The sequence below is a fragment of the Pipistrellus kuhlii genome, unplaced genomic scaffold (genome assembly GCF_014108245.1).
Source record: "Pipistrellus kuhlii isolate mPipKuh1 unplaced genomic scaffold, mPipKuh1.p scaffold_m20_p_14, whole genome shotgun sequence".
NCBI classification, from domain to species: domain Eukaryota; kingdom Metazoa; phylum Chordata; class Mammalia; order Chiroptera; family Vespertilionidae; genus Pipistrellus; species Pipistrellus kuhlii.
In genome coordinates this window covers 10706062-10726327 of record NW_023425449.1, presented here as the reverse complement: position 1 = coordinate 10726327, position 20266 = coordinate 10706062, and the positions used below count along the sequence as shown (strand labels likewise).

Genomic DNA, 20266 nt, shown 5'->3' with positions numbered 1-20266 from the left:
TGAATCTACAACTGGACTGGGATATATAATCCCTTATTTCAAGCAATAACGCACCCCGTTAAAAACGGAGTTCTGGAAAAGTCGCCATTTTGCAACCATCATGGGAAAGACTAACCTGGATAAGAATCACTAGGGAATGTTCAACCCAGGGAGGAAAGTTGCTGAAGAGAGAACATTTATACGGTCTTAAAGTACTTCCTCCCAGATTGCTTATTGGTCACAAAGGGGGAAGGAAGTGTACAATGGAGAAACCAGACTGCATCCTGACCCAGGGATGGAGAGGGACGTAACCAGGAGCAGGAGACGCCATGTGGCCTCCAGATGTGACCTTGGGAAGGACATGAAGTCGCTTCTGTGGCATTCCAGCTGGGAAGACATAACCTGAATCTAATCACGAGAAGACTCCAGACAAACCAAAATGAAGGAACGGTCTGTAAAAGAACTGACCTATACTTTTAAAAAATTGCCAATGTCATGAAAGATAAGGAAAGCTGATAAGCTGTTCCAGATTAAAGGAGGCTAAAGAGACATAACAACCAAATTCAATTCATGATCCTGGACTTCGGCCTGCACAGGAAGAAAACAAAATTCTATAGGGAACATGTGACTAAAGTGGTAGGGGTATTTCATTAATATTACACTGGGTGAATTGTTAATATTATTAATATTAATTGTTAATAATTAATATTATATTGAGAGAATTAATAGGACCTGCTGACTAAGTGTTGAATCTGTTTTCTTCTCTAGATCCCTAGAGCCACTGTCTTAATTCAGGCTCTCAGCATTTCTGCCCTCAGCCCATTTCTAGAACTTTCCAACTAATATCACATTGTCTTTCCTTTCCAGTCAGTCTGCCATATTGTCACCAGAGTGATGTTTTGAAGCACAAATAGGATTATGCCATAGCCCTGTCTTAGTCCATTCAGGCTGCTATAACAAAAGTATTATACACCAGATGACGTATAAACAAAATACATTTGTTTCTCACAGTTCTGGGGGCTGAGAAGTCCAAGGTCATAGCACTGGCAGATTTTCTGTCTGATGAGGACCCACTTCCTCACTGAGGGCCGGCCCTCCTCCAGAATCTCACGTGGAGGAAGGGCAAACGAGCCCTCTTGGTCTATTTCACAAGGGCATTCATCCCATTCATGAAGAATTGAACCATATGACCTAATCACCCTTGGAAGACTCCACTTCCTAATACCACCACATTAAGGATTAGGATTTTTAACATATGAATTTGTGGGGACACAAAGATTCAATCGATAGCACCCCTAATTAGAAGTCATCCGTGGCTTGCCATTGCCTATTCCTAATCTGCCATATGAGACCCTTCTCTGCACAGATCCAGACTTCTGTGTGGGTCATTTCTTTCTGGCACTCGCCTCTCAAATGGTTCCAGTTATTGATAGGTCCCTCCACCTTCAGTAGCCATGATGTAACACCCAGGATGACGTAACAAAGACAAGGATGGGATGGAATAAGCCAGTGAGATAGGCAGTCACTTTAAAGCATTTACCTAGTTTGAAATATAGGCTGGGCTATCGTGTGGAATGACTCCATTACAATTTTTTCAAAGGAATTAATTTTTCAGAGAAATAAAGAAGTGCCTACTGCTTGTGCCAACTCAAAGGAAAGGGCAAATGGAGATGGGCTTGTTGGCTGACTTCCATCCTAACATTTCCTGTGAGGCTATTCGATGCTGCCAGCTGAGGATCTCATTAGCTTAGTCCGAACTATTCCATCAACAGCCATTTTCCTCCATCACAGCTGATGCTGAGAGGCATGTGTCATAAAAGTCCACATACTCCCAAAGGGTAGACCCTTGGCTGAACGAACATAAATCACTGTTGTTGAATTAAGTGACCCATGGGGTTCCCAAGAGAAGTTTCCTTTCTATTTTATAGTTACGTGGTAAAAACTCATGATTTTCCATACCCAGGTGTCTTTTCTCCCATTTCCCATCTGCTTATTCCCTATAATTTTTCTAAAACGTTATCCCATCATTCTGCTCAATAAAAAAGATTGCTTACCTCACTTGCTCTCAGGGATAAAGGAAGTGTCACGGGAATTGCATTTAGCAACGAGATGATAAAATGCTTTTCCTCTGGACTTATCAAATAAGATTACCAGCAGACAAATACTTCCCTAGAATTCAAGGCAGAAGGCCCGGCTATGGTATATTTATTCCATAGATCAATATCTATACCCAAACTCACATTTTTAAGGCATCTGCTTTAACTGCTGTCAAGCATTCCCTCAAAAGTCGAGGCTCCGTTGGTATCCTGAACAGTAAGAGAGGATTGAGAGTATAATTGTGAACTGCCCGAGTAATGATTATTCATTTTGCACCATGTATTCTGTCAAGTGGAATTCCAATTGTGACCACACACCAAGCTCATTTCTATGTAGAAGAGAGAATCTATGGCTCTCATAATAGCTCTGTATTTCACAGGGATGCTGCTATCACCAATACATTATTTTATACCCAATCTGTGTACTTGGAATGTATTGATTTCTCCCTTGCTCTGTGAATTACAAAAGTAACTTACCTTATATTCTTGGAGTAAGGGAAATAATGTACCTTTTGTGACAGCAGCAATTTCTGAGCCACAGATCCACTTAATTTATTATACATAGACTCTAAAATCATCCATGAAGATTCCAGGAGAATACTACTGGTTCATCAACGTTGATGAAAGTTTCCAAAGACTTGGCAAAAATCTTAAGTGTTAAATGTTCCCACATACAGTAGGTGAGCGATCACTTTTTATAAGTCCTGCACGCTAACCAATTATGCTGCTGGAATTCCTAGTGATCACTTATTAATGGGACAGGTGATATCTGCTCTACCCACCTCGCAGGCTTGTGTGAATCTTATGAAGTAATTTATAGGAAAAAAGTCTAAAGTGTTATATTAATATTAAGCATTATTTAAAATAACGCTTTCTCTTTATTACATTCATTGGGCTGGCATTGGTTAATAAGATTGTATAGGTTTCAAGTGTACGGTTCTATGATGTGTGCCTGTATATCGCATTGTGTCCCCACCACCCAAAGTCAAATCATCTTCCTACTATGCCTGGCTCTTCCTCAGGAGTGGTCCTGAAGACCATTCCTGTGCAGAGTAAAATGGACTGGCTCCGTGCTTCTGAACGTGGAGGCTCTATCCCATGGAAAAAGGCAAATTGGGCCAAAACTGGTTTGGCTAAGTGAATAGAGCATCGGTCTGCGGACTGAAAGGTCCCAGGTTCGATTCCGGTCAAGGGCATGTACATTGGTTGTGGGCACATCCCCGGTAGGGGGTGTGCAGGAGGCAGCTGGTCGATGTTTCTCTCTCATAGATGTTTCTAGCTCTCTATCCCTCTCTCTTCCTCTCTGTAAAACATCAATAAAATATAATAATAATAATAAAAAAAGGAACTTAAAAAAAAGGCAAACTGAGAACTAGGTCACCGATCTGGAAGCCCAAAGAAGTAAGCACACGTCTCCGATGGTAACTGGGGCATAACATCTTTGTGAACTGATATGGAAGGGGATCCGTCCTGTCAGTGCCCCAGTTAACACTCTTGTGACGGTCTGTTCTGACTCGGACTGTTCGTGGCGTGGTGCACGTCTGTCCACAGGCCTCTCTTTTCCCCGATGGTCTGTCTTCTCTTCCCATGAGCCCCTTTGTTGCCGGCTGATAAATTATGTCTCAACGTTGCTGCTGGCCTTTTGGCAGCTTGTGCCTGCAGTTTTTAATAAACAGCCAGCACAAAGGAGTTGACTCTGATGGACCCATAGTCCAAGAATACACATCACAGAGAGACAGGCATCTTCAGTTAATTCAACAGTCAGCTTGCTGGAGAGCGCTCCTGGAAGCAGATGAATTGGAGCATTGTGGCTTTTTTCCTTTTGGCCATGATTTTGTTGTGTAAGGTTAGGCAAAGTGCAAACTGTGCTGAGACGCTCTGGACGAGAGGGGGTAAATGTCACGGGGCTGAATGTGCTCACTGAGCTCGGAAAGATCCTCTGGGAGGAACAGGGGGAGCAGCTGGAAGGTGAGAGGGGGCAGTAAATGGCCAAACGTACCCCTCCGAGATAAGTGGAGAAGGGTGCACAGGACCCCATAACATGGCTGTAGGAGGTCGGAGCCCAGCTCAGGCAGGAAATGGGGCTGGACTTCCCATGAAGAATGGAGGGATAAGTGTCAGGAATGGTGGCAGGGATTAGGGGCATGGAGATGAAATGACAATCTATTAGACACATTATTCAGTCACTAAAAGAGCCCAAGAGTTATATGATTTCTTTTTAGAGCTATAAAAAAGGTAAATGTTAAAATGTGAACAGCATTGCCAAAACCGGTTTGGCTCAATGGATAGAGCGTCAGCTTGGGGACTGAACGGTCCCGGGTTCGATTCCGGTCAAGGGAATGTACCTTGGTTGTGGGCATACCCCCAGTAGGAGGTGTGCAAGAGGCAGCTAATCGATGACTCTCTCTCATCGATGTTTCTAACTATCTCTCTCCCTCTCTGTACAAAATCAATAAAATATATATATTTTTAAATGTGAACAGCATCAAAAGGCAAACTCAAACCAATCATATCAAAACCTCGGGTACTCTGCCCTAGTAGCCGGTTCAGCTCTGTGTATTGAGTGTTGGTCTGCTCTGAAGGGTATCGGGTTCAATTCTAGTCAAGGGCACATACCTTGGCTGCAGGTTCGATCCCTCCCTCTCCCCCACCCATCCCAGCCCTGGTTGGGGCACCTACAGGAGGCAACCCATCGAAGTGTCTTTCACATCAATGTTTCTCTCTGCCCCTCCCTTCCACTCTCTCTAAAAATCCATGGAAAAATATCCTTGGGTGAGGATTAAAAAAAACAATATCAACAAAAAAAAAAACCCTCAGGTGCTTTCTGGGGGCAGCCTAATTTCTAGTTGCTGAGTGAAACTACATGTTCCTGCCCACGGGGGCAGCGGCTGGGTTTGATGGCAGTGGTGACGCCTGCAAGGTGCCCTGGCAATGCAGGGGAGGAAGTGGCACAGGTGGTGATGGAAAAAAACGGAATGCTCCCCTGGGCTCGGTGCGTTCACTGGGCAGGAACCTTGAGGTGGGTGGGGCAGAGCGGGCGGGCATGAACTGTAGGGGAAGTGCTAAGACCGTAAACACCTTTACAAAATTGGAAAAACCTGTGCCATTAATATTCCTGGGGAAACCAAAGGACCTCCCCAATCTGCTGATCTGAAAAAAAACCCTCTATTATATAATCTTCTACAGTTTCTTTTTAGTCCCTAATGAGAAATAAGAAGCCTTCTTCCCAAGACAATGCATCAAAAATGCTTAGCTGAAATTGGTTACTAAGAAGCACTTTTCACAAATGTAAAACGTAGTGTATAATTAAGCCACAAATGAAGACCTGCCCTCTCCCCTGTTGTCAAGAAGGCAAACCCGGTAGGGATGCAGGAGAGAAGCAGAGCTGGTGCCAAGCTCTCCAGGAAGTAAGTAGGGCTTGCACAAGGTGTTTTGAAAGAACTGCCAGACGTGGGTGATTAACTATTATACACTAGGGGGAGGAGAGAGGGCAGACAAGGAAGAGAGAAAGCACAAAGAGAGGCAGTCTGGGGGAGAAAGAGTAAGTTTTGCTCTAGGCATGACATGGTTGCGCTGATGGTAAAGCCATACACATGGGAGCATCCAGCAGGCTGAGAGGGAGGTCAGGACCGAAGCTGTCCATGAGTTGCTTGCATAGGAAGTGGGCCCCCAAGTCCTGAGTGGGGGGGAAGGAAGAGGGGCGAGTCCACAAAGTGAGAGTATGGGTTCCCAGGGGAGAATGGAGGTCAGGACAGCGGAGCCTTTCCAGTTAGGATGTGGTAAGAGAATGAAGAGCGCACAGAAGGACTGAGAAGGTGGGTCTGAGAACTGGAGAAAAAAAACACACGATTGCTAGGTCTCTGACATGCATGGGGCAAGAGAAATTGGTAGCATCAATTGACCAGTAGACTGGCAAGGAAAAAGTCCTTGGGCTTGGCGAACTGAGTTCGCCGATGACCTTTAAGGGCACCGCTTTGTTCGATTTCTGAGAATGGGAGCCAGCCGGCAGGGCCTGAGGCGTGACTGATGGTGAGGGAAGTCGGTGAGGATTTTCTTTGGCCAGGTTTGGCTTTAAATTCTAGTGCCAAATGGCAAAGATTACGGGTCTGAGTCATCCGCGTGGAGTTCGGTTTAAAAGGTTCTGTGGGCCTTTTTTGGAAAGGCAATTAGTGAGCCAAAGAAAGGCAGTAAAGGTTGGTCAATATTTTTGTAAGCCTTTGTATTTTCAGAGCGCCTTTTAGCACAGCCCCTCTTGTTTTATACTCCCGAGAAACAGATGGGGACCTTAAAGGGGCTAGACTGCTGAAACCGGTTTAGCTCGGTGGATAGAGCATTGGTCTGCAGACTGAAAGGTCCCAGGGCATGTACATTGGCTGCGGTCACATTCCTGGTAGGGGGTGTGCAGGAAGCAGCTGGTCGATGTTTCTCTCTCATCGACGTTTCTAGCTCTCTATCCCTCTCTCTTCCTCTCTGTGGAAAATCAATAAAATATATTTTTTAAAGGGGGGGAGGGGCTAGACCTTGTGGCTGGCTTAAGGTGTTACTGCTTGTGCCACATGGGCACTCAAATTCTGCCTCCTCGCCCCCAGTGTTCTGAGATATCATTTCAATTGACGGTTAATGAAGAATTTTTAGGCAAAGAACTAGGATTCTAGGCCTCAGTGTTCTGAGGAGAAGTGGTTACCTGTTGGGGATAAATATTCCATGTTTGTTTTGGTGAGGAGGTTAGGTCAAAGTCAGCTGGGTTAGCGTGGCTCAGAAATGAGACAGAGTGCGTTTACTTTGTTCCACCATGGCAGGTAGCTAGAAGGGCAGTCCTTGGCAGCATCTGTCTCTCAGGAGGCTCACTAAAATTGGCTCAGTCCCAGTTATATGCCAGAGTTCAGAGCGCTTAAGGGTACAAAGATCCATCATGTCCCCAGTTAGTAATGGGACAGAGAGTGAGACAGAGCGTTGTGTACATACACACAGCCACTGTGATCATTATAACATCGCTTAGGAGACGTAGTCATTGAGAGGTCATGGTAGCAGTGTTTGGCACCGTTTTTATTCTAAATGCATGGATGTTGGGTAAATAAAATTATCAAACCGAATGAGTAAAAGATAAGTAATGAAAATCTAAGCGAGTTCAGTGGGGAATTAAAGGAGTACAAGCATAGAACGTGTATGTATGTTGTTGGTTGGAGGTGATGGCGGGGAGGTGGGGTTTAATAAAAAGAGGAGGGTAGCTCCAGGGATCTGGGCAATGTGGACCAAGATGGAGAGGCAGTGGAGTGAGGAACAGATGCTGGAAGGTGTCCAGAGGCAGCCGGTGGGAATGAAATCCTCAGTCGAGGATAAAGGAGGCTACAAGAGAGCAATGAAAGGCCAGTCAACAGCCAGTTGCCATGTTTTCTTCTTGTCTACATCTCTGAGAGAAGCTCCCAGGCACAGACCTCTTGTTCAGGGCTAAGGTTTTGATGGCTGTTGTTTGCAGTTGGAATTCTAATTTAGGCAACAGCTCCCTGCCAATGAGCCTGGCCCTTCTGATGGTTTCTACACCTCTTCCCTGTCATGGCATTCTACAAAAACCTTGGCTCAGAGATGAGAATGTGTCCTTGAAGGCAGACAAATTTTAGAGTAAGCAGCAGCATCCTTTTCTAAAAAGATGGTTCTTTGTGCAGCCAGTAAGGCACAAAACATTAGGTTTGTGAATGTTAGTCAAGCAGGACTCTGGAGCTTAATTTTAAAACAAAAATACAAAAAAAAAAAAAAGAGTCATATTTATTATAGAGCATAAACTGTCATCATCTCATCCTTTTCACTTTATGCTCCTTTCTAACATTTGAATTTTTATCAGGTATATGCATTACTTTTTAAAGAAGCCTAGAAACAAGTTTAACTTTGTTTAACCCAACAGATCTGAAATAATATCCTATCTAATAAAGAGGGAATATGCTAATTGACCCTCATGTCATCACAAAGATGGCGGCACCCACAGCCACAAGATAGTGGCACCCATTCCCCTCAGCCCCTCAGCTGCCCTGGGCCAGCCAGAGGTGCAGGCAAGCCTCTGATGGCGGCTGCCCAGCTGCCCAGGGCTGCCCAAGGTTCAGGTAACCAGGGCCAGCCAAGGCTTGCACTGCCAGCAGTGGCAGCAGCAGAGATGTGATGGGGTGTGCCTTCTCCTAATTGCTGGGTTGCCTCCCAACCCTGAGGGCTCCCAGACTGTGAGAGGGGGCAGGCCGGGCTGAGGGACCCTCCCCAGCTCCCAGTACATGAATTTTCATGCACTGTGCCTCTAGTAATTCTATAAATCCTTTCTCTCCCATCTAACACACCCTTCCCCAACCCCCCACCGCAATAACATCCAAAGTGCATTTGGGAAAATATTTTCTCAGGTTCACTTTCCTTGTATCATTTTTGAAGATCCAATAGTTTTCTTGTTTAAGTCTGGGAACGTACTAGTTTTAGAAGACTTTGATCTGAGGGTTACAGGGAAGCCCGTTTTTATAAACTTGACTTAAGCAGAATCGCCGTAATTGAGTTCAGCTATGCCAAAAGGCTAAACGTTTATTAGTCTTTCCTGCCTTCCAAAAAACTCTGCTGATGCAAATAAAGTTGTTCTTTCCACAGAGCATTCACATTTAGCTGACCTAAGTTTTTTTCCTTCCTCTGTTCCCTTTAAACCTGGCTCCCAGTTGTTCTGTGTTGATATTCACTTGTATCCTTGCTAAACTCCATGCTCTTTAAGACCAAGAATGCTGTTTTTCTTGTTAGAACAAGCATTTGCTGAGAGTATCTATAAAAGGCACTCTGCCAACACCATCTCTCTTTTTTACAACAACCTGGCAAAGGTGATATTCCTGTTCCCATTTCCCTGATGAGGAAGCTGAGGTCCAACAGTGAGTTGGCCAAGGTTACTCACCTTTGAAGGGATGGGTCTAGGATTCAAACCCATGTCTGTGACCCTCCAAAATGCCTGTATTCTTTCTGCTCAATTCTGACTCCTTACACTGTTCCTCTGCTCGGATCAGGTCTTCTTTCCCCCCATCCCCTCCACCCCCCTACAACTATTTCTCTGCTACTTGAAATACATCTCAGACAAAAATTTTCCAACTCCTCAAGGTTTGTGCCAAAACAACCAGAGGTTGATAAAAAATGCTCCTAATGGATTTTAACGACAAAGATAATGCTTACAAGATTCAAATCTTCTTCCTGATCATCTGTTACATCTTGAAACAAATTTGCAAGAAAACCCTGCATGGTTTGAAACTATTATTATTTTAATCTCAGCTGGAGAGAGACAACTGTCCAAACTAATTAAATTAAAATGCTACGTATTTAGACTTGAAATCGTTGCATGTCTAAGGGGATAAAATTCACAGTCTCTCATGTAGAGGTTCCACATATCCCAGCTGTCCAGGATGCTGCCACACATTAGCCTCCTCTTGGCTCTGACAGTTTCTCAACTGTTTTCCATGACCTTGCCAGTTTTGAGGAGTACATCTCTCTCAATTGCCTCCTTCCTCCTCTTACTACCTAATGTGTGGCGGTAAACATGAGGGTGTCTGTCCTTTACAGTTTTGGCATAAAGTTGGGAACAAATTACCCCAAATAAGAAAGGTGAGAGTTTTGGACTGGGAGAGCCAGGAGCACAAGCAAATGCTAAATGACCCAGAGGATAGTCAGTGCTGCCTGCGTATTACTACTTCTTGCTTGTACTGCTCTGCCTTTTGTGTTTCTGCTTTCATTTTTTTTAAAAAGTCTTCTTTTGTTACTAGCACGTGCCTGGGAGGCGAGGGAACGAGATTTTGCAGCTTTTCTCAGCCCTCTGTGTGTCCTGCTTAGATGAGTTCTCTCCTCTGTGTCAAGCACACACTCGGAAAAAAACAAAGCCCCCTGGACCTGACTTTGGCACACGCATGCACACGTGTGGTCTTCATTCCTGGTCCTTGTCTTCACGTCGAGAAATGCTTTGCGAGGCTTATTCTGGTATTTTCATAATCCCTGCGCCGGCGCCCAGAAATCTTGCTACAAGGTCCCTAGGAATGGACGATAAAGCGAGAGCTTTGGTTTTGTCATCACTGGGGCTTTCTTTGCATCAATAAAGCAAGATTTATGCTAAGCCAATGGATATGTAGAGTTTTTTTAATTTAAAAATAATGTCCTTATCTTCCCCCCTTTAGGACTTACTGATAATGACAGTCTTTCAACATTAAGGCTTTAATGACTAAAATTGCTGCAGCCTTTTTTATTTATTTATTTATTTATTTTTTAAGGGATTGGGTAACTACTTTTAGATAGTTCTGACTCCTCTGCTCCTTTGCTAGGACTTTTGAGTTCATCTCTGTGAGCTGGTCAGTGCCTCCGTTGGATAAATATGACGTTGTTTCAACAGCAGTTGCCTGATGGATCGTCTTCTCTAGCTGGTGTTATTGCTCTTGTTGCCATCTTGTCAGAATGTTGGCTTTCTTGAAGATGGATGACTTGATTGTGTCAACTGCAGGGGAATTTATACATTTCAGCTAAACTGTTCCCTGTCCTGGCTCTTTATGGATTTGCTTGTTTGGAACACATTTATTTATGACTGCTTATCCTTCTCATGGCTTCTCTCCTCTTCTTTTGCTCTGTCTGCTCCACCTTCTCCTTTCTCTCCGCTCTGTGCTGAGGTGTGATTAAGTCAAATAACTGAAAGTGTGAAAAATGGTGTACGTACATGAAGTTCTCAGGGAGTATTTGCAGTGTGTTAATCCAAAATGATTTCTGCAGGGAAGTGAATTAGAGGGAGGGCAAAGGGATCAATTGTACAGCGGTGGATAGAAACCAGACTTTTGGTGATGAGCGTGACGTGAGTACAGTTGACTCTTGTACAACATGGCTTTGAACTGTACAGGCCCACTTATCATGTGGATTTTTTAATATAAATATACAGTCAGCCTTTTGTATCCCCAAGTTTCACATCTGTGGATTCAAACCAACGTAGGATGTGGAGGGCCAACGATATGCATTGTTCTATGTCATCCTATATAAATAAAAGGCTAATATGCAAATTGTCCCCTCGACCAGGAGTTCAACTGGGAGGGAATTCAACCAGGGGACGAGGCCGACCAACCACCCTTGACCCCTTCCCCCAGCCAGCCCAGTTCAATCTGCCCCAATCAGGGCAGGCTGGACAGAACCCACCCATGCCATGAATTCATGCACCGGGCCTCTAGTTTTATATAAAAGACTTGAGCAGCCATTGATTTTGGTATCTGTGGGGGTCCTGGAACCAATCTTCCAAGGATACCAAAGGATGACTGTAGTTAATTTAGGTTGGGGGCAGGGGGTGGGAAGATTCAAAAGTCAACATTTACATTTTGGGCTGCATAGGGGTCAGGACCCCTAACCCTCACATTGTTCAAGGGCCAACTGTATATACAGATGTAGAATTATATTGTTGCACACCTGAAACTTACAGAATTTATAAACCAACATCTCCTATTAAAAAAAGAGAATTTTTGACCTGAGGCTATATTTGGGGATGGGATGAAAAGTGGGAAGAGAAAAAGGGTTGGATGGGTATTTCTAGGTGAGAAATCTTCTGTTGTTATTTACTTATACCAGGGATTGGCAAACTTTTCCTGTAAAGGGACAGATAGGAAATATTTGGGGTTTCACAGACCATGCAGTCTTGGTTGCAACTACTCAGCTCTGCGGTTGGAACAGGAAGAGAGACGTAGACAACCTGTCAATGAATGAGTGTGGCTGCGTTCCAATACAGCTTGGCTTATGGACACTGACATTTGAATTTTAGTTGATTAAATGGCACTGGAAAATATGTTTAGCTCTTTACAAATGTAAAAGCCATTGTCATTCTGAGGGTCCTACAAAACCGGGGAAGGGATGCAATGAGCCTGCGGGGTCCGTTTATTGACACCCCACTTAGTCTTAGATCCCTCTTCTACCAGCCACCAAACAAGCAGCAAACTGGGAAACTGGGTTACAGGAGGCAGTGTCCTGTGGATGATCATGCCATGCAGGTAGCAGAGGAGCAGTGGGACAGCGCTGAGCCTACTAGAGCTGGAGGATACTGTCGGCCGGGCTCCTGAGACAGCTCCCCTTTATAAAGCACTCACTGTGTGCTGGCCACTCCACTGGCAATGTCTGGTGAACGCTTCACTCTCCTCTGGGGCCCGGTGTATCGTCCCTCTGGAAGAGGTGCAGAGCTGCTGAACACCTTGCCAAAGTCACACGGCTCCTTAGTAGCAAAGCCAGGATGTGAGCCCTGGCTTGGCTGACCGGACCCACAGCTTCCTTCCCCCCCCCCCCCCCTCCCCAGGATGGCCCCGTATCCTCATCCTGCTAGACTTGCCCCAATGGGAGACAGCTTTAAAAAAAACACACCAAAACAAAACAAAAAACAACTGGCCAGTACCTGTAAGGATGAGCAAATGCTCTGAGCTGCTGACTTCCTCCATCTGCTATACTTTAGGAGTGGGCGGCGAGGAGCAGCGGGGAGTGGCGGCATCAAAGAGGCATAAGAGGAAAGACCAGCAAGCTTGTTCCTGGCTCAGTTGTTTACTACCTGTGTGACTCACGGAGCTCCCCAAGCCCTCATTTCCTTCTCTGAAAAACGGGGAATAAGAGTAACTGCGTGTACGGTGTAAGAATTGGATGGCTCGTGAGGCTTGTGAGAAGGTAATGAAACGATGCCTGCAAGCCACTGACATAGCGCTTGTCACAGAATAGGTACTCCGTCAGTGCTGATACCCTGCCAGGCGCCACTGTTTGCTCATTCATTCTAAAAGCATCTGTTACATGGCTGTTGTGTGCTGGGCACCACGTACACTCGGGGACAAACACACGAGGCCAACAGTGCCTGCACCCAGGGAGTTGGCAGTCCAGCAGAGTCACAGGCATGTACCCCCTGTTTCCCCGAAAATAAGACAGCGTCTTATATTAATTTTTTCTCCCAAAGTTGCGCTAGGTCTTATTTTCAGAGGATGTCTTATCTTTCCAAGCGCTAGGTCTTATTTTCGGAGGGTGTCTTATTTTCAGGGAAACACGGTATGCAGAGAAGCCTGGCCAAGGGCCCCCGGAGCACATGGGACCAGAGTGCACCGGGCAAGACATGGCTATTTCCCAGAGAGTAGGCGAAGGGGCACGGGGTCGGCGTCAGAGCAGATGTCACAGAATTTACTCCCTGTCATTCCTGTGGCTGATCACTCCCCACCAACGGGAATCTTATCTCCTGGAAAAAAAATTTTAAAAATCCATTTTTTCTAAAAGCATTAAAAAAAAAAAAAAGTCTATGCAAATTTTGGAAAGCAAAACAGGAAGCCAAATGCTAGGTGAGGGAAAACACTCCTTCCTTCCTTCTCCCAGTCTCCTGTGCTTGGAAGTTTCCTGCCAGGATGTTGACCAGAGAAGCAGCCGGACCACGAGTCAGTTATTCCTCATAAGCTCTTTAAAAAGAAGCTGGCCTCATTTTTATTTATTTATTTTCACATTCCGTGGCCTTGGGAAACACCTCCTAAGGAAACAGAAGTGTTCAAAAGAGATTTGGGGAGAAATGATTCCTTCTGGGTCTACATTGCCCCTGTATGACCCTGGCATTCTGCCTTTGAGTCTGCGCTGGATTTTTCTACAAAATGACAGCCTGACAGGGCTATGGCCGTCAGAGTTTGAGTTCTGGCTCCACAGTGAATAGTTACATGACTTTGTGGCCATTGGGAGAGATGAAGGAGCCATGTAATGACCTTGGCACTTGGCCCAAGAAATGTTAACACTTTATTATTCATTTTTATCTCCTTAGAATTCATCCATTACAGCCTGTGAGGCTAAGGACACGTCTGGCCACCTTCCCCCTGAGGTTCTGCACTGCCCGTCACTCTGCCCCTTTCTTGGTTCAACCACGTTCTCCCCTCCTCAGTCTTGCCACCGCTGTCCCTTTACGTGACCACTCTCCCCTCCTCACTTCATCTCTGTGACTTTTATTTTTTTAATTTAAGGTACTTAAAAAAAGTGTATACACACACACACACACACACATATACATATATATATTTGATTTTTCACAGAGAGGAACGGAGAGAGATAGTTAGAAACATCGATGAGAGAGAGAAACATTGATCTGCTGCCTCCTGCACACCTCCTACTGGATATGTGCCTACAACCAAGGTACATGCCCTTGATCGGAATCGAACCTGGGACTCTTGAGTCTGCAGGCCGAACCCGTTAGGGCCATCTTTGTGACATCTACTCGTCCCTTGCATCTCAGCTCAGATTGTGTGTTCACGGAAACCTCGTCTGACATCCCAGTCTAGGTTAGGTGTCCTGCTGAATGTGCCCATAAGTCCAGTCCCTTTTTCATTGTGACATCATCACACTTGTCGTGACTTGTTTATGTCCAATTTCATACTGGAATGGAAGCTATGCGAGAGCAGGGACCACGTGTCTCATTCTCTTCTGGCTCCCAGCATCTAGCTCAGTCCCTAGAGTGAAATGGCACTCTATGGATAACTGTTGACTGAGAGGTAGGCCGGCAGGTGGCCTCTTTTGGGGGGTATTTTCTGTTACTTGCAGTCAAAACTCACCCTCAGTAACACAAAAATAAGGCACAAGGGGGCAGAGTAAAGGAAAAGAGCATAGAACACGTTTAATATCGCCCTCAAATAACCAGGATGGGAGAGCAGTGTCTCAGAGGAAGACCTGGTTGAGTTGGTGGGTGAGTAAGGTTTTGGCTAATCTGGGAGGTAAGGTCAAGGTGGTGGTTTAAGGCCATGAGCAATGGTGAGTCATGAGTTACGTGTTGAGCGTCAGCAATGCCCTCCGAAGAGTCTTCGGGCAGCGGAGGGCATGGCGGGCTGTAGAGGGGAGAGAGGCATCCGCTGGGCTGTGGCAAAGTGAACCAGGGGGTTGGCTGCTGGAGCTCAGAGCCAGAGGAATGGAGTGTGGGAAGTACCTCACAGCTTTATGTCTGCACAGTGAGGACAGAGACCTCATAAGGCTCACGTTGCTGGTGTGTAATTCACCGAATTGAACAACATAACAATGATAGTGGATTTATTTTCCTTTTATAAGAAACTCAGAGGGAGAGGGTTACTAAGGCAGGGTCATGGAGACCTGGACCGCAACCAAGGTACATATCTTCAGTGCTTTGGGTAACCTTGGCCATAGAGTCAAATCCGGAGTTATCCGAGATAGAGGGCGTTATTTTGTCTCAGCTTTAAGACAAACTTCTAGGAAGGAATCTTTGTTTTAAAAATTCTTTCCATTAAGATCTGGAGAATAATGTTGAGCTGTTATAGGAAGTTACAACCTCTTAGCTTGCTTTTTTAGTTTGTATGACACGGTGGCAGAGGAGGCCAGAGAAGCCCCTATGTATCACTCTTCTTACCTCCTTCAGTAACTTGACGCTGGTGAACACACTTGCTTATAAAACTCTCTGGTTTTCCAGCTGAAAATATGGAGATCTAGAAAACACACCTTATTTGCCAGCTCCCCTTGATAGAGGTGGTCCTGTTGCTGAGTTTTGACTAATGAGTTGGGGGTCGAAGGCTCATGTGGAAGCATCTGGAAATTTTTTTTAGGGCACCCAGGGCCTGTTCTCCGCCCTCTTTCTTCTTTACCCTTCCTCTGCTTTGCTGCTGCCACGCAGATGTGGCCGCTCCCAGGGATGACAGAGTGAGGAGACAAAGGGCATTGCAGCCCAGAGGACGGCAGAGTTGCCACACCGGCCCTGGACTGCCTCCCTGGACCTTCACAGGAGCCTGAAATAACCTCATATTTTCGTTCACTTCTCTTTGGGCGGATTTTCTGTTACTTCCAGTCAAAACCAATCCTCAGTAATACAAAAAATAAAATTTTGTTCTATTAACTCATGTACCTTATTACAAATGTTTTTAAACTTCTCTCTTCATTCTGTCCTCCCCACTATCTGTCTCCCATGTCATTGATGAATGATCTCTTCAAGTCCTGGCTGCATAGAAAGAAATCAATACCATTCATGGATGGTTGGTTTGCTTTAGATTTTACTGTTCAATTTCTTTCATATTTTCAAGTTATTCTTCAAACAAAATCCTGTACTGTCTTGGATATTTAATTATCTTCTCTTATTAAATTATAACTTCTTAATATCAGAGACTTTTGTGTGTGTGTGTGTGTTTTAAAATATATTTTTATTGATTTCAGAGAGGAAGGGAGAGGGAGAGAGAGATAAAAACATCAATGACAAGTGAGAATCATTGATTGGCTGCCTCCTGCATGCCCCCGGCTCGGGATCAAGTTTGCAACCCAAGTATGTGTCCTGACTGGAAATCAAACCATGGCCTTCTGGTTCATAGGTTGATGCTCAACTACTGAGCCACACTGGCTGAGCTCAGGGACTGTTTTAAACTTATTTTCCATTTTTTCCCTGTCATCTCTCCACCTCTACCTTTAATAGTTCCTACCTCAGTACCATACTCGCTGCATTGTTTAAAATACTCGTTCAAGAAATGAATGAATGAAGGTACCTCTTCCTTCATATCGTTCACATTTCTTTCCCCAAACCTTGTTTTTTCTTTTCCACATTCTGGGATTCTGCTTTCTTCTGCGAAGCTGCCCAAGCATCATTCTTCAGGGACCATTCCCAGCTCTTTTAAGAACTCCCAGGTGTCCAAGAGCCAAAGAGAAAAAAACGAGCCAGACTTTATTTAGTCTCCACATAACGAAGAAGTGGTGCAGGACCCAACGGCCTGAGGTGCTAAGTACTGTTTAACAGGCATGATGATTATAACACAGGCAGGGGTTTTTAGATATCTACATGGATGTGTTTAATTTTTTACATATTTAGAATATGTAAGGCCAACAAGAATATTGCTATGCGGTCAGCACTCCAAGATAAATATTGTTTTTGTAGCCAATCAAGGTCTGTTCTTGTTTGTTTTTTTGTCTGAACACAGCCTACCACTTTCCAAATTGGAATTAAAAGTAGATTACAGTCTGTTCATTTTCTGATTGCAGGCTTCCAAAGTATCACCAGGAAACATGCCCAGGAAGAAATTCTCTTGTTGCTTTGCAACAAGCTTGGGAATGATGCCCAGGACAGCACCCCCAGCAGAGGGTTTATAGCAGTAGATTCCCCCTGGGCACTGCCAAGTAGGAGGATTTTGTTTCCAATGACCACGCTGTTTCCTAGCAGAGCTTTCTCCATCTCCTTTCCCTGGCATGCCTCTTGGACGGTGTCGTGTCTGATCGAAACATACTCACTTATAAAACTCCCAAAAATGAACACGAAAGAATACTACCTGCATATTTTTTTTCCTACACCTTTTCCATAGAAGCAAAGTCACTTTGAACAGGCCAGGCAGGCAGGAACTCATGTCAGGTAGGCGGGGGTTATGTGGAACTGCAGTACAGACCATCAGTAAGGTGTGAGCAATGGGTCAACACAATGAGCAGCTTTTTATGTTGGAGTGGTTCTGCCAATGCTGTCACCACAGTGTCTTTCAAATTCAAATCCTATTTTTATCATAGCCTCTTTCACTTAAAAAAAATATCTATCTATATCTATCTATATCTATATCTATATCTATATCTATATCTATATCTATATCTATATATATATTGATTTCAGAGAGGAAGGGAGAGGGAGAGAGAGATAGAAACATCAATGATGAGAAAGAATCACTGATTGGCTGCCTCCTGCTGGGGATGGAGCTGCAACCTGGGCATGTGCCCTGATTGAACCGTGACCTCCTGGTTCATAGGTCAAAGCTCAAGCACTGAGCCACACTGCTGGGCGACTATCCCTTTGTAACGCCTGATGTGGGTAGATAGAATTCTGCAGTCCCTCCTTGGGTGTAGCCGATCTTCTTGCTAGTGATTAGAATGAACCCTGAATCTTTCATCCTTTTTTTAGGTTATAACTCTGTTATCTTCTACTTCATTATCTGTTTCACGTGGCAGAGATTGCCTAGCTCTTCGATCACCTTTGTTTTTCCTTCTTCCTGGGCACACAGCTAGGTTTCATTTCCCAGCTTCCCTTGCAATTGGGTGTGGCTCTGTGGCTGACTTTTGGCCAATGAACTATGAGTAGCCTGGCCCATAAAACCTCTCCAGGCTCCAGCATCTTTCCTCTTCTGCAAAGCTGAGGCAGAGTGGGAGGGCAGCTCCGGAAGCTGTATATTGGAGACGGTAGAGCCACGTTTGGCAGGAGTCTGGGCTGGACTTGACCCTGGTGAAAAATAAAGCTTAATTGTGATACTAAAGAAATTATATATTGTTTATAATTGTTTGTCATCTGAATTAAAATACCCACTAACCTGTATTATTACTAAACAAACATTCCTAAAGTTGGTGACAGCAGAAAGTAAGGTTTTAAAAATTCACATACTATTAGTTAACTTTAGATATCCTGAGTCAATGCTAGGAAACATCAAATGAAACAACATGAAATCTGACCCAATTAACCCATTATTTTTTAGTAGGTACTAATGCTGCTAAACTTGTGCCACTTTTTAGATAATTAAAACACACACACACACACACACACAAAATAAAACAAAAATCAGCATCCTACTGACAGTTAAATCAGCTACAATATTCGTAAGATAAAAATGAAGCTATTGCTCAGCTATAAATATTCTCAGTCCTATGATCAAACAGAACATTTTCCCCAAGGGTCCAAATAAACAGGAAACTACATGATACAATGGACAATATCTTTAACAGACAACACAGCCTGCCATCTACCCAGACTCTCTTAAACAAACCACAGGCGCATATTCCAGGAAATAATTTGAAAATGATTAAAACTAGAGATTAATTTGTTTTTAAAAATATATGTTTCTGTATAGTTTGAAGGGGCATTGCTGTACCAAAAAACCAAGATGAATGAAGGCCCCATTTTTTCTACTTTGCTTATTTCACACTCTGCTTTTGGCATGTGAGGATGCCAAAATGTTATGGGCTTCTAGACGTTTCTTCATGCACAAACAGGCTGCCGTCCGCTCTGCACTTACACACCATCACAATGTCCCTCTCCTGCTCTCCCACAGCCACTCGTTCTGCCGTGTGTGGTTTGCAGCTGCCACACATTTGTCTAAATGGAGTGACACACGTTAGGTTGTGAAATTGAAACGACTAACGAATATATGTCTTTCAAAATGGATGTTGTAGATCTTTCCCCGCCCCTCTTCCCTCAATTTAAAACTGAAACTTCTATTAAATTTCCATGAAAAGGACCTGTGGAAACAAAAACAGACTTTACACTGAAATACGCAGGGGAGAGGAAAGAGGGATATGGTGGATATTAGATAGATGTATTAGAGTAGATATTAATAGAGCAAAGGATGGTATATACTAAAGTTCTATCCCAAAATTGTATTAGATAGTGTATGCAAGCAGCAAAAGACTTACTGATAGCATTTTTAACCCAACAGGGGCTTATATTTCTTACACAATATGAAGGCTGGGAGTGTGTGATTGATGGTGTTGAATTATCAGCTCAGTGGGGTGTTGTCAGGGCTAATAGCCCTCAGTTATGACTGCCCCTGAAGCTGCCGTAGCTTCTAGCAGCACACCACTCTCAAGGAAGGAGGAAGAGAGAAGCCGCTCACAATAGCAACATTTTCTCTCGGGTCACAAAAGCTTTCTGTGTGTAGCTGTGTCACGTGGCATTTCCTAGACACAAAGGAGGCAGAGAAAGTGAGTGAGTGTTGGAGACACCATTCTCTAAGAAAGAATGGTGTGATGCTGGTGTGTCAGCCACATGTGCCCTGCGACTGGATGGCTTGTCGCGCGCGTGTCTTGCTGATCTCACAGCACATTCTTGAAGCCAAATGATGCTACGAGACATGCTTTTCTTAGTCCATGTTCCTGTAAGAACCATGAGGGGAATTTCATGTTTTAGAGAAAAGTGATGCTGAACCTTTCTTACTGGCTCCTGCTATCAAGTTGTGACTACCCATCAGCTCCTCCCCTTTGTCCCTACCTCAGACATTCAGACACTCACAATTAAATCTTATCTAGACTCTCTAAGAAAACAGGCCAAATTACCAAGAAACTTGGGTGAGAAAAAAACTCCCTGGTTTCTGAGTATTGAATCTATTCTAAGGCAGCATCTTAAAAATCACTTACTAAAGAGATTTTTGGACAGTAACATTTATATTAAAAAAAAAAAGAAAAAGAAAATCACAATATACAAAAACTTTGAATGCCCACTATACCATTAAAAGAGATTG

At 44.2% G+C, this 20266-nt stretch overlaps 1 long non-coding RNA gene across 2 annotated transcripts in view; it reads left to right on the top strand.

Annotated features, from left to right (window-relative positions):
• Positions 1-17323, top strand: part of LOC118718178 — a 42214-nt gene extending 24891 nt beyond the window's left edge. For both annotated transcript variants that reach the window (XR_004987700.2, XR_006741553.1), the window contains exon 5: positions 17046-17323. This is a non-coding gene — a long non-coding RNA (uncharacterized LOC118718178). The remainder of the gene's footprint in view (positions 1-17045) is intronic.
• Positions 17324-20266: the final 2943 nt, after the last annotated feature.